The 12959-nt window shown below is 35.3% G+C and overlaps 7 non-coding genes across 7 annotated transcripts; all 7 read right to left on the bottom strand.

Moving 5' to 3' along the window:
* Positions 1–1281: 1281 nt before the first annotated feature.
* TRNAC-GCA (transfer RNA cysteine (anticodon GCA)) lies at positions 1282–1353 on the bottom strand. The gene has a single exon. It is a non-coding gene; the product is annotated as a tRNA-Cys (tRNA).
* An 872-nt stretch (positions 1354–2225) lies between these two features.
* Positions 2226–2297, bottom strand: TRNAC-GCA (transfer RNA cysteine (anticodon GCA)). Its single transcript has one exon. It is a non-coding gene; the product is annotated as a tRNA-Cys (tRNA).
* Positions 2298–4121: 1824 nt separating this feature from the next.
* TRNAC-GCA (transfer RNA cysteine (anticodon GCA)) lies at positions 4122–4193 on the bottom strand. Its single transcript has one exon. It is a non-coding gene; the product is annotated as a tRNA-Cys (tRNA).
* An 872-nt stretch (positions 4194–5065) lies between these two features.
* TRNAC-GCA (transfer RNA cysteine (anticodon GCA)) lies at positions 5066–5137 on the bottom strand. The gene has a single exon. It is a non-coding gene; the product is annotated as a tRNA-Cys (tRNA).
* Positions 5138–6961: 1824 nt separating this feature from the next.
* On the bottom strand, positions 6962–7033 carry TRNAC-GCA (transfer RNA cysteine (anticodon GCA)). The gene has a single exon. It is a non-coding gene; the product is annotated as a tRNA-Cys (tRNA).
* Positions 7034–7915: 882 nt separating this feature from the next.
* Positions 7916–7987, bottom strand: TRNAC-GCA (transfer RNA cysteine (anticodon GCA)). The gene has a single exon. It is a non-coding gene; the product is annotated as a tRNA-Cys (tRNA).
* A 2779-nt stretch (positions 7988–10766) lies between these two features.
* TRNAC-GCA (transfer RNA cysteine (anticodon GCA)) lies at positions 10767–10838 on the bottom strand. The gene has a single exon. It is a non-coding gene; the product is annotated as a tRNA-Cys (tRNA).
* Between the last annotated feature and the right edge of the window lie 2121 nt (positions 10839–12959).

Genomic DNA, 12959 nt, shown 5'->3' with positions numbered 1-12959 from the left:
ACTTCTGGTCAGCTGTACAAATTAATACATTTCATTAAATGCATATTATTGGTTTCCACCACAGTTTTATAACATTCATATGAGCTTCCAATGGACTGTTTCAAACTGATAATATCACCAGTAGAACTTGGGTGAATGTAAAACACAGCTTGTATCATATGAAGAAATCCTAAACAGTTTCATGGTGTTTACCCTATGTTTCAGGAGATGATCAGGAGTATTTCAAATGTAGAAATATGTTGCTCATTACATAGAATGCTAAGATTGTAAATGTTTTCTTCAATTTATTTAATAAAAACATATTTCTACAGGTAAAACAGTTGAACAAGGGGGCACCCAGATTTGAACTAGGGACCTCTTGATCTGCATTCAAATGCTCTACCAGTGAGCTATACCCCCAGTTCTGAAAAGCTCACCTTTATTAATTCAGTAATATGTACAAAGTGCAAGCAACATGCAATCACCATCAAAGCAAAGCATTTTCAGCCTCCAAAACCTCCTTATAAGTATATGGGGTGTAAAGGATGTCCTTTATCTGCCTTGGTAAAATACAGTGAGGTTTCCATTGCAAGAATTCATACATTTCGTATCACATGTAGATCTTGGAACATGGAAAAAAAACGTTTGTCAAATGCACAAATTCTGCAAAACGTAACTGCTTCTCTACTGCAGTTTGTTGATTTTGTGCTAAGAGTATAGTTAAACCCAATTTTTCATTGTTTTTTATATGAAATGATGATATATCCTATTGTTTCTTACAGTGCATTGGGTTGAAAAACATTTTAACAGGATCTACTGATGAGGGTATAAGGTTATGAAACAGGGACTTCTTGAACTGCACTTCTATGCTCTACCACTGAGTTAAACCCTTGAATGCTGAAAACTGCCCTTTTTCTAAAAAGGTGATAGAGTGGGTAACTGTATGGAACTTGTAGAACTAATGACATCAGTGCACTTCTGGTCAGCTGTACAAATGAATACATTTCATTAAGGGCATATTATTGGTTTCCACCACAGTTTTATAACATTCATGTGAGCTTCCAATGGACTATTTCAAACTGATAATATCACCAGTAGAACTTGGGTGAATGTCAAACACAGCTTGTATCATATGAAGAAATCCTAAACAGTTTCAAGGTGTTTACCCTATGTTTCAGGAGATGATCAGGAGTATTTCAAATGTAGAAATGTGTTGCTCATTATATAAAATGCTAAGATTGTAAATGTTTTCTTCAATTTATTTAATAAAAAAAATATGTCTACAAGTAAAACAGTTGAACAAAGGGGCACCCAGATTTGAACTAGGGACCTCTTGATCTGCAGTCAAATGCTCTACCACTGAGCTATACCCCCAGTTCTGAAAAGTTCACCTTTATTAATTCAGTAATATGTACAAAGTGCAAGCAACATGCAATCACCATCAAAGCAAAGCATTTTCAGCCACCAAAACCTCCTTATAAGTATATGGGGTGTAAAGGATGTCCTTTATCTGCCTTGGTAAAATACAGTGAGGTTTCCATTGCAAGAATTCATACATTTCGTATCACATGTAGATCTTGGAACATGGAAAAAAAACGTTTGTCAAATGCTCAAATTCTGCAAAATGTAACTGCTTCTCTATTGCAGTTTGTGGATTTTGTGCTAAGAGTATAGTTAAACCCAATTGTTCATTGTTTTTTATATGAAATGATGATATATCCTATTGTTTCTTACAGTGCATTGGGTTGAAAAACATTTTAACAGGATCTATTGATGAGGGTATATGGTTATGAAACAGGGACTTCTTGAACTGCACTTCTATGCTCTACCACTGAGTTAAACCCTTGAATGCTGAAAACTGCCCTTTTTCTAAAAAGGTGATAGAGTGGGTAACTGTATGGAACTTGTAGAACTAATGACATCAGTGCACTTCTGGTCAGCTGTACAAATTAATACATTTCATTAAGGGCATATTATTGGTTTCCACCACAGTTTTATAACATTCATATGAGCTTCCAATGGACTATTTCAAACTGATAATATCACCAGTAGAACTTGGGTGAATGTAAAACACAGATTGTATCATATGAAGAAATCCTAAACAGTTTCATGGTGTTTACCCTATGTTTCAGGAGATGATCAGGAGTATTTCAAATGTAGAAATATGTTGCTCATTACATAGAATGCTAAGATTGTAAATGTTTTCTTCAATAAAAAAATATTTCTACAGGTAAAACAGTTGAACAAGGGGGCACCCAGATTTGAACTAGGGACCTCTTGATCTGCAGTCAAATGCTCTACCACTGAGCTATACCCCCAGTTCTGAAAAGTTCACCTTTATTAATTCAGTAATATGTACAAAGTGCAAGCAACATGCAATCACCATCAAAGCAAAGCATTTTCAGCCACCAAAACCTCCTTATAAGTATATGGGGTGCAACGGATGTCCTTTATCTGCCTTGGTAAACTACAGTGAGGTTTCCATTGCAAGAATTCATACATTTCGTATCACATGTAGATCTTGGAACATGGAAAAAAAACGTTTGTCAAATGCACAAATTCTGCAAAACGTAACTGCTTCTCTACTGCAGTGTGTTGATTTTGTGCTAAGAGTATAGTTAAACCCAATTGTTCATTGTTTTTTTTATATGAAATGATGATATATCCTGTTGTTTCTTACAGTGCATTGGGTTGAAAAACATTTTAACAGGATCTATTGATGAGGGTATATGGTTATGAAACAGGGACTTCTTGAACAGCACTCCTATGCTCTACCACTGAGTTAAACCCTTGAATGCTGAAAACTGCCCTTTTTCTAAAAAGGTGATAGAGTGGGTAACTGTATGGAACTTGTAGAACTAATGACATCAGTGCACTTCTGGTGAGCTGTACAAATTAATACATTTCATTAAGGGCATATTATTGGTTTCCACCACAGTTTTATAACATTCATGTGAGCTTCCAATGGACTATTTCAAACTGATAATATCACCAGTAGAACTTGGGTGAATGTAAAACACAGCTTGTATCATATGAAGAAATCCTAAACAGTTTCATGGTGTTTACCCTATGTTTCAGGAGATGATCAGGAGTATTTCAAATGTAGAAATGTGTTGCTCATTACATAAAATGCTAAGATTGTAAATGTTTTCTTCAATTTATTTAATTCTACAGGTAAAACAGTTGGACAAGGGGGCACCCAGATTTGAAGTAGGGACCTTTTGATCTGCAGTGAAATGCTCTTCCCCTGAGCTATAGCACCATTTCTGAAATGTTCACCTTTATTTATTCAGTAATATGTACAAAGTGGAAGCAACATGCAATCACCATCAAAGCAATGCATTTTCAGCCACCAAACCCTCCTTATAAGTATAAGGGGTACAAAGGAGGTCCTTTATCTGCCTTGGTAAAATACAGTGAGGTTTCCATTGCAAGAATTTATACATTTCGTATCACATGTAGATCTTGGAACATGGAAAATAAACTTTTGTCAAATGCACAAATTCTGCAAAACGTAACTGTTCCTCTACTGCATTTTGTTGATTTTGTGCTAAGAGCATAGCTAAACCCAATTGTTCATTGTTTTGTATATGAAATGATGATATATCTTATTGGTTCTTACAGTGCATTGGGTTGAAAAACATTTTAACAGGATCTATTGAAGAGGATATATGGTTATGAAACAGGGACTTCTTGAACTGCATTCCTATGCTCTACCACTGAGTTAAACCCTTGAATGCTGAAAACTGCTCTTTTTTAAAAAGGTGATAGAGTGGGTGACTGTATGGAACTTGTAGAACTAATGACATCAGTGCACTTCTGGTCAGCTGTACAAATTAATACAGTTCATTAAGGGCATATTATTGGTTTCCACCACAGTTTTATAACATTCATATGATCTTCCAATGGACTATTTCAAACTGATAATATCACCAGTAGAACTTGGCTGAATGTAAAACACAGCTTGTATCATATGAAGAAATCCTAAACAGTTTCATGGTGTTTACCCTATGTTTCAGGAGATGATCAGGAGTATTTCAAATGTAGAAATATGTTGCTCATTACATAGAATGCTAAGATTGTAAATGTTTTCTTCAATTTATTTAATAAAAAAATATTTCTACAGGTAAAACAGTTGAACAAGGGGGCACCCAGATTTGAACTAGGGACCTCTTGATCTGCAGTCAAATGCTCTACCACTGAGCTATACCTCCAGTTCTGAAAAGTTCACCTTTATTAATTCAGTAATATGTACAAAGTGCAAGCAACATGTAATCACCATCAAAGCAAAGCATTTTCAGCCACCAAAACCTCCTTATAAGTATATGGGGTGCAAAGGATGTCCTTTATCTGCCTTGGTAAAATACAGTGAGGTTTCCATTGCAAGAATTCATACATTTCGTATCACATGTAGATCTTGGAACATGGAAAAAAAACGTTTGTCAAATGCACAAATTCTGCAAAACGTAACTGCTTCTCTACTGCAGTTTGTTGATTTTGTGCTAAGAGTATAGTTAAACCCAATTGTTCATTGTTTTTTATATGAAATGATGATATATCCTATTGTTTCTTACAGTGCATTGGGTTGAAAAACATTTTAACAGGATCTATTGATGAGGGTATATGGTTATGAAACAGGGACTTCTTGAACTGCACTTCTATGCTCTACCACTGAGTTAAACCCTTGAATGCTGAAAACTGCCCTTTTTCTAAAAAGGTGATAGAGTGGGTAACTGTATGGAACTTGTAGAACTAATGACATCAGTGCACTTCTGGTCAGCTGTACAAATTAATACATTTCATTAAGGGCATATTATTGGTTTCCACCACAGTTTTATAACATTCATATGAGCTTCCAATGGACTATTTCAAACTGATAATATCACCAGTAGAACTTGGGTGAATGTAAAACACAGATTGTATCATATGAAGAAATCCTAAACAGTTTCATGGTGTTTACCCTATGTTTCAGGAGATGATCAGGAGTATTTCAAATGTAGAAATATGTTGCTCATTACATAGAATGCTAAGATTGTAAATGTTTTCTTCAATAAAAAAATATTTCTACAGGTAAAACAGTTGAACAAGGGGGCACCCAGATTTGAACTAGGGACCTCTTGATCTGCAGTCAAATGCTCTACCACTGAGCTATACCCCCAGTTCTGAAAAGTTCACCTTTATTAATTCAGTAATATGTACAAAGTGCAAGCAACATGCAATCACCATCAAAGCAAAGCATTTTCAGCCACCAAAACCTCCTTATAAGTATATGGGGTGCAACGGATGTCCTTTATCTGCCTTGGTAAACTACAGTGAGGTTTCCATTGCAAGAATTCATACATTTCGTATCACATGTAGATCTTGGAACATGGAAAAAAAACGTTTGTCAAATGCACAAATTCTGCAAAACGTAACTGCTTCTCTACTGCAGTGTGTTGATTTTGTGCTAAGAGTATAGTTAAACCCAATTGTTCATTGTTTTTTTTATATGAAATGATGATATATCCTGTTGTTTCTTACAGTGCATTGGGTTGAAAAACATTTTAACAGGATCTATTGATGAGGGTATATGGTTATGAAACAGGGACTTCTTGAACAGCACTCCTATGCTCTACCACTGAGTTAAACCCTTGAATGCTGAAAACTGCCCTTTTTCTAAAAAGGTGATAGAGTGGGTAACTGTATGGAACTTGTAGAACTAATGACATCAGTGCACTTCTGGTGAGCTGTACAAATTAATACATTTCATTAAGGGCATATTATTGGTTTCCACCACAGTTTTATAACATTCATGTGAGCTTCCAATGGACTATTTCAAACTGATAATATCACCAGTAGAACTTGGGTGAATGTAAAACACAGCTTGTATCATATGAAGAAATCCTAAACAGTTTCATGGTGTTTACCCTATGTTTCAGGAGATGATCAGGAGTATTTCAAATGTAGAAATGTGTTGCTCATTACATAAAATGCTAAGATTGTAAATGTTTTCTTCAATTTATTTAATTCTACAGGTAAAACAGTTGGACAAGGGGGCACCCAGATTTGAAGTAGGGACCTTTTGATCTGCAGTGAAATGCTCTTCCCCTGAGCTATAGCACCATTTCTGAAATGTTCACCTTTATTTATTCAGTAATATGTACAAAGTGGAAGCAACATGCAATCACCATCAAAGCAATGCATTTTCAGCCACCAAACCCTCCTTATAAGTATAAGGGGTACAAAGGAGGTCCTTTATCTGCCTTGGTAAAATACAGTGAGGTTTCCATTGCAAGAATTTATACATTTCGTATCACATGTAGATCTTGGAACATGGAAAATAAACTTTTGTCAAATGCACAAATTCTGCAAAACGTAACTGTTCCTCTACTGCATTTTGTTGATTTTGTGCTAAGAGCATAGCTAAACCCAATTGTTCATTGTTTTGTATATGAAATGATGATATATCTTATTGGTTCTTACAGTGCATTGGGTTGAAAAACATTTTAACAGGATCTATTGAAGAGGATATATGGTTATGAAACAGGGACTTCTTGAACTGCATTCCTATGCTCTACCACTGAGTTAAACCCTTGAATGCTGAAAACTGCTCTTTTTTAAAAAGGTGATAGAGTGGGTGACTGTATGGAACTTGTAGAACTAATGACATCAGTGCACTTCTGGTCAGCTGTACAAATTAATACAGTTCATTAAGGGCATATTATTGGTTTCCACCACAGTTTTATAACATTCATATGATCTTCCAATGGACTATTTCAAACTGATAATATCACCAGTAGAACTTGGCTGAATGTAAAACACAGCTTGTATCATATGAAGAAATCCTAAACAGTTTCATGGTGTTTACCCTATGTTTCAGGAGATGATCAGGAGTATTTCAAATGTAGAAATATGTTGCTCATTACATAGAATGCTAAGATTGTAAATGTTTTCTTCAATTTATTTAATAAAAAAATATTTCTACAGGTAAAACAGTTGAACAAGGGGGCACCCAGATTTGAACTAGGGACCTCTTGATCTGCAGTCAAATGCTCTACCACTGAGCTATACCTCCAGTTCTGAAAAGTTCACCTTTATTAATTCAGTAATATGTACAAAGTGCAAGCAACATGTAATCACCATCAAAGCAAAGCATTTTCAGCCACCAAAACCTCCTTATAAGTATATGGGGTGCAAAGGATGTCCTTTATCTGCCTTGGTAAAATACAGTGAGGTTTCCATTGCAAGAATTCATACATTTCGTATCACATGTAGATCTTGGAACATGGAAAAAAAACGTTTGTCAAATGCACAAATTCTGCAAAACGTAACTGCTTCTCTACTGCAGTTTGTTGATTTTGTGCTAAGAGTATAGTTAAACCCAATTGTTCATTGTTTTTTATATGAAATGATGATATATCCTATTGTTTCTTACAGTGCATTGGGTTGAAAAACATTTTAACAGGATCGATTGATGAGGGTATATGGTTATGAAACAGAGACTTCTTGAACTGCACTTCTATGCTCTACCACTGAGTTAAACCCTTGAATGCTGAAAACTGCCCTTTTTCTAAAAAGGTGATAGAGTGGGTAACTGAATGGAACTTGTAGAACTAATTACATCAGTGCACTTCTGGTCAGCTGTACAAATTAATACATTTCATTAAGGGCATAATATTGGTTTCCACCACGGTTTTATAACATTCATGTGAGCTTCCAATGGACTATTTCAAACTGATAATATCACCAGTAGAACTTGGGTGAATGTCAAACACAGCTTGTATCATATGAAGAAATCCTAAACAGTTTCAAGGTGTTTACCCTATGTTTCAGGAGATGATCAGGAGTATTTCAAATGTAGAAATGTGTTGCTCATTATATAAAATGCTAAGATTGTAAATGTTTTCTTCAATTTATGTAATAAAAAAAATATTTCTACAGGTAAAACAGTTGAACAAGGGGGCACCCAGATTTGAACTAGGGACCTCTTGAACTGCAGTCAAATGCTCTACCACTGAGCTATACCCCCAGTTCTGAAAAGTTCACCTTTATTAATTCAGTAATATGTACAAAGTGCAAGCAACATGCAATCACCATCAAAGCAAAGCATTTTCAGCCACCAAAACCTCCTTATAAGTATATGGGGTGCAAAGGATGTCCTTTATCTGCCTTGGTAAACTACAGTGAGGTTTCCATTGCAAGAATTCATACATTTCGTATCACATGTAGATCCTGGAACATGGAAAAAAAACGTTTGTCAAATGCACAAATTCTGCAAAACGTAACTGCTTCTCTACTGCAGTGTGTTGATTTTGTGCTAAGAGTATAGTTAAACCCAATTGTTCATTGTTTTTTTATATGAAATGATGATATATCCTGTTGTTTCTTACAGTGCATTGGGTTGAAAAACATTTTAACAGGATCTATTGATGAGGGTATATGGTTATGAAACAGGGACTTCTTGAACAGCACTCCTATGCTCTACCACTGAGTTAAACCCTTGAATGCTGAAAACTGCCCTTTTTCTAAAAAGGTGATAGAGTGGGTAACTGTATGGAACTTGTAGAACTAATGACATCAGTGCACTTCTGGTCAGCTGTACAAATTAATACATTTCATTAAGGGAATATTATTGGTTTCCACCACAGTTTTATAACATTCATGTGAGCTTCCAATGGACTATTTCAAACTGATAATATCACCAGTAGAACTTGGGTGAATGTCAAACACAGCTTGTATCATATGAAGAAATCCTAAACAGTTTCAAGGTGTTTAGCCTATGTTTCAGGAGATGATCAGGAGTATTTCAAATGTAGAAATGTGTTGCTCATTATATAAAATGCTAAGATTGTAAATGTTTTCTTCAATTTATTTAATAAAAAAAATATTTCTACAGGTAAAACAGTTGAACAAGGGGGCACCCAGATGAGAATTAGGGACCTTTTGAACTGCAGTCTAATGCTCTACCACCCAGTTCTGAAAAGTTCACCTTTATTAATTCAGTAATATGTACAAAGTGCAAGCAACATGCAATCACCATCAAAGCAAAGCATTTTCAGCCACCAAAACCTCCTTATAAGTATATGGGGTGCAATGGATGTCCTTTATCTGCCTTGGTAAAATACAGTTAGGTTTCCATTGCAAGAATTCATACATTTTGTATCACATGTAGATCTTGGAACATGGAAAACAAATCTTTTGTCAAATGCACAAATTCTGCAAAATGTAACTGCTTCTCTACTGCAGTTTGTTGATTTTGTGCTAAGAGCATAGTTAAACCCAATTGTTCATTGTTTTGTATATGAAATGATGATATATCTTATTGTTTCTTACAGTGCATTGGGTTGAAAAACATTTTAACAGGATCGATTGATGAGGGTATATGGTTATGAAACAGAGACTTCTTGAACTGCACTTCTATGCTCTACCACTGAGTTAAACCCTTGAATGCTGAAAACTGCCCTTTTTCTAAAAAGGTGATAGAGTGGGTAACTGAATGGAACTTGTAGAACTAATGACATCAGTGCACTTCTGGTCAGCTGTACAAATTAATACATTTCATTAAGGGCATAATATTGGTTTCCACCACGGTTTTATAACATTCATGTGAGCTTCCAATGGACTATTTCAAACTGATAATATCACCAGTAGAACTTGGGTGAATGTCAAACACAGCTTGTATCATATGAAGAAATCCTAAACAGTTTCAAGGTGTTTACCCTATGTTTCAGGAGATGATCAGGAGTATTTCAAATGTAGAAATGTGTTGCTCATTATATAAAATGCTAAGATTGTAAATGTTTTCTTCAATTTATGTAATAAAAAAAATATTTCTACAGGTAAAACAGTTGAACAAGGGGGCACCCCGATTTGAACTAGGGACCTCTTGAACTGCAGTCAAATGCTCTACCACTGAGCTATACCCCCAGTTCTGAAAAGTTCACCTTTATTAATTCAGTAATATGTACAAAGTGCAAGCAACATGCAATCACCATCGAAGCAAAGCATTTTCAGCCACCAAAACCTCCTTATAAGTATATGGGGTACGAAGGATGTCCTTTATCTGCCTTGGTAAAATACAGTGAGGTTTCCATTGCAAGAATTCATACATTTCGTATCACATGTAGATCTTGGAACATGGAAAAAAAATCTTTTGTCAAATGCACAAATTCTGTAAAATGTAACTGCTTCTCTACTGCAGTTTGTTGATTTTGTGCAAAGAGCATAGGTAAACCCAATTGTTCATTGTTTTGTATATGAAATGATGATATATCTTATTGTTTCTTACAGTGCATTGGGTTGAAAAACATTTTAACAGAATCTATTGAAGAGGGTGTATGGTTATGAAACAGGGACTTCTTGAACTGCATTCCTATGCTCTACCACTGAGTTAAACCCTTGAATGCTGAAAACTGCTCTTTTTTAAAAAGGTGATAGAGTGGGTGACTGTATGGAACTTGTAGAACTAATGACATCAGTGCACTTCTGGTCAGCTGTACAAATTAATACAGTTCCTTAAGGGCATATTATTGGTTTCCACCACAGTTTTATAACATTCATATGAGCTTCCAATGGACTATTTCAAACTGATAATATCACCAGTAGAACTTGGGTGAATGTAAAACACAGCTTGTATCATATGAAGAAATCCTATACAGTTTCATGGTGTTTACCCTATGTTTCAGGAGATGATCAGGAGTATTTCAAATGTAGAAATATGTTGCTCATTACATAGAATGCTAAGATTGTAAATGTTTTCTTCAATTTATTTAATAAAAAGATATTTCTACAGGTAAAGCAGTTGAACAAGGGGGCACCCAGATTTGAACTAGGGACCTTTTGATCTGCAGTCAAATGCTCTACCACTGAACTATACCCCCAGTTCTGAAAGGTTCACCTTTATTAATTCAGTAATATGTACAAAGTGCAAGCAACATGTAATCACCATCAAAGCAAAGCATTTTCAGCCACCAAAACCTCCTTATAAGTATATGGGGTGCAAAGGATGTCCTTTATCTGCCTTGGTAAACTACAGTGAGGTTTCCATTGCAAGAATTCATACATTTCGTATCACATGTAGATCTTGGAACATGGAAAAAAAACGTTTGTCAAATGCACAAATTCTGCAAAACGTAACTGCTTCTCTACTGCAGTGTGTTGATTTTGTGCTAAGAGTATAGTTAAACCCAATTGTTCATTGTTTTTTATATGAAATTATGATATATCCTGTTGTTTCTTACAGTGCATTGGGTTGAAAAACATTTTAACAGGATCTATTGATGAGGGTATATGGTTATGAAACAGGGACTTCTTGAACAGCACTCCTATGCTCTACCACTGAGTTAAACCCTTGAATGCTGAAAACTGCCCTTTTTCTAAAAAGGTGATAGAGTGGGTAACTGTATGGAACTTGTAGAACTAATGACATCAGTGCACTTCTGGTCAGCTGTACAAATTAATACAGTTCATTAAGGGCATATTATTGGTTTCCACCACAGTTTTATAACATTCATATGAGCTTCCAATGGACTATTTCAAACTGATAATATCACCAGTAGAACTTGGGTGAATGTAAAACACAGCTTGTATCATATGAAGAAATCCTAAACAGTTTCATGGTGTTTACCCTATGTTTCAGGAGATGATCAGGAGTATTTCAAATGTAGAAATGTGTTGCTCATTATATAAAATGCTAAGATTGTAAATGTTTTCTTCAATTTATTTAATAAAAAAAATATTTCTACAGGTAAAACAGTTGAACAAGGGGGCACCCAGATGAGAATTAGGGACCTTTTGAACTGCAGTCTAATGCTCTACCACCCAGTTCTGAAAAGTTCACCTTTATTAATTCAGTAATATGTACAAAGTGCAAGCAACATGCAATCACCATCAAAGCAAAGCATTTTCAGCCACCAAAACCTCCTTATAAGTATATGGGGTGCAATGGATGTCCTTTATCTGCCTTGGTAAAATACAGTTAGGTTTCCATTGCAAGAATTCATACATTTTGTATCACATGTAGATCTTGGAACATGGAAAACAAATCTTTTGTCAAATGCACAAATTCTGCAAAATGTAACTGCTTCTCTACTGCAGTTTGTTGATTTTGTGCTAAGAGCATAGTTAAACCCAATTGTTCATTGTTTTGTATATGAAATGATGATATATCTTATTGTTTCTTACAGTGCATTGGGTTGAAAAGCATTTTAACAGGATCGATTGATGAGGGTATATGGTTATGAAACAGAGACTTCTTGAACTGCACTTCTATGCTCTACCACTGAGTTAAACCCTTGAATGCTGAAAACTGCCCTTTTTCTAAAAAGGTGATAGAGTGGGTAACTGAATGGAACTTGTAGAACTAATGACATCAGTGCACTTCTGGTCAGCTGTACAAATTAATACATTTCATTAAGGGCATAATATTGGTTTCCACCACGGTTTTATAACATTCATGTGAGCTTCCAATGGACTATTTCAAACTGATAATATCACCAGTAGAACTTGGGTGAATGTCAAACACAGCTTGTATCATATGAAGAAATCCTAAACAGTTTCAAGGTGTTTACCCTATGTTTCAGGAGATGATCAGGAGTATTTCAAATGTAGAAATGTGTTGCTCATTATATAAAATGCTAAGATTGTAAATGTTTTCTTCAATTTATGTAATAAAAAAAATATTTCTACAGGTAAAACAGTTGAACAAGGGGGCACCCCGATTTGAACTAGGGACCTCTTGAACTGCAGTCAAATGCTCTACCACTGAGCTATACCCCCAGTTCTGAAAAGTTCACCTTTATTAATTCATTAATATGTACAAAGTGCAAGCAACATGCAATCACCATCGAAGCAAAGCATTTTCAGCCACCAAAACCTCCTTATAAGTATATGGGGTACGAAGGATGTCCTTTATCTGCCTTGGTAAAATACAGTGAGGTTTCCATTGCAAGAATTCATACATTTCGTATCACATGTAGATCTTGGAACATGGAAAAAAAATC

This window comes from Ambystoma mexicanum, chromosome 4q (assembly GCF_040938575.1).
Source record: "Ambystoma mexicanum isolate Mex_15411 chromosome 4q, UKY_AmexF1_1, whole genome shotgun sequence".
Lineage (NCBI taxonomy): Eukaryota > Metazoa > Chordata > Amphibia > Caudata > Ambystomatidae > Ambystoma > Ambystoma mexicanum.
This window is presented reverse-complemented; position numbering and strand designations above follow the sequence as displayed.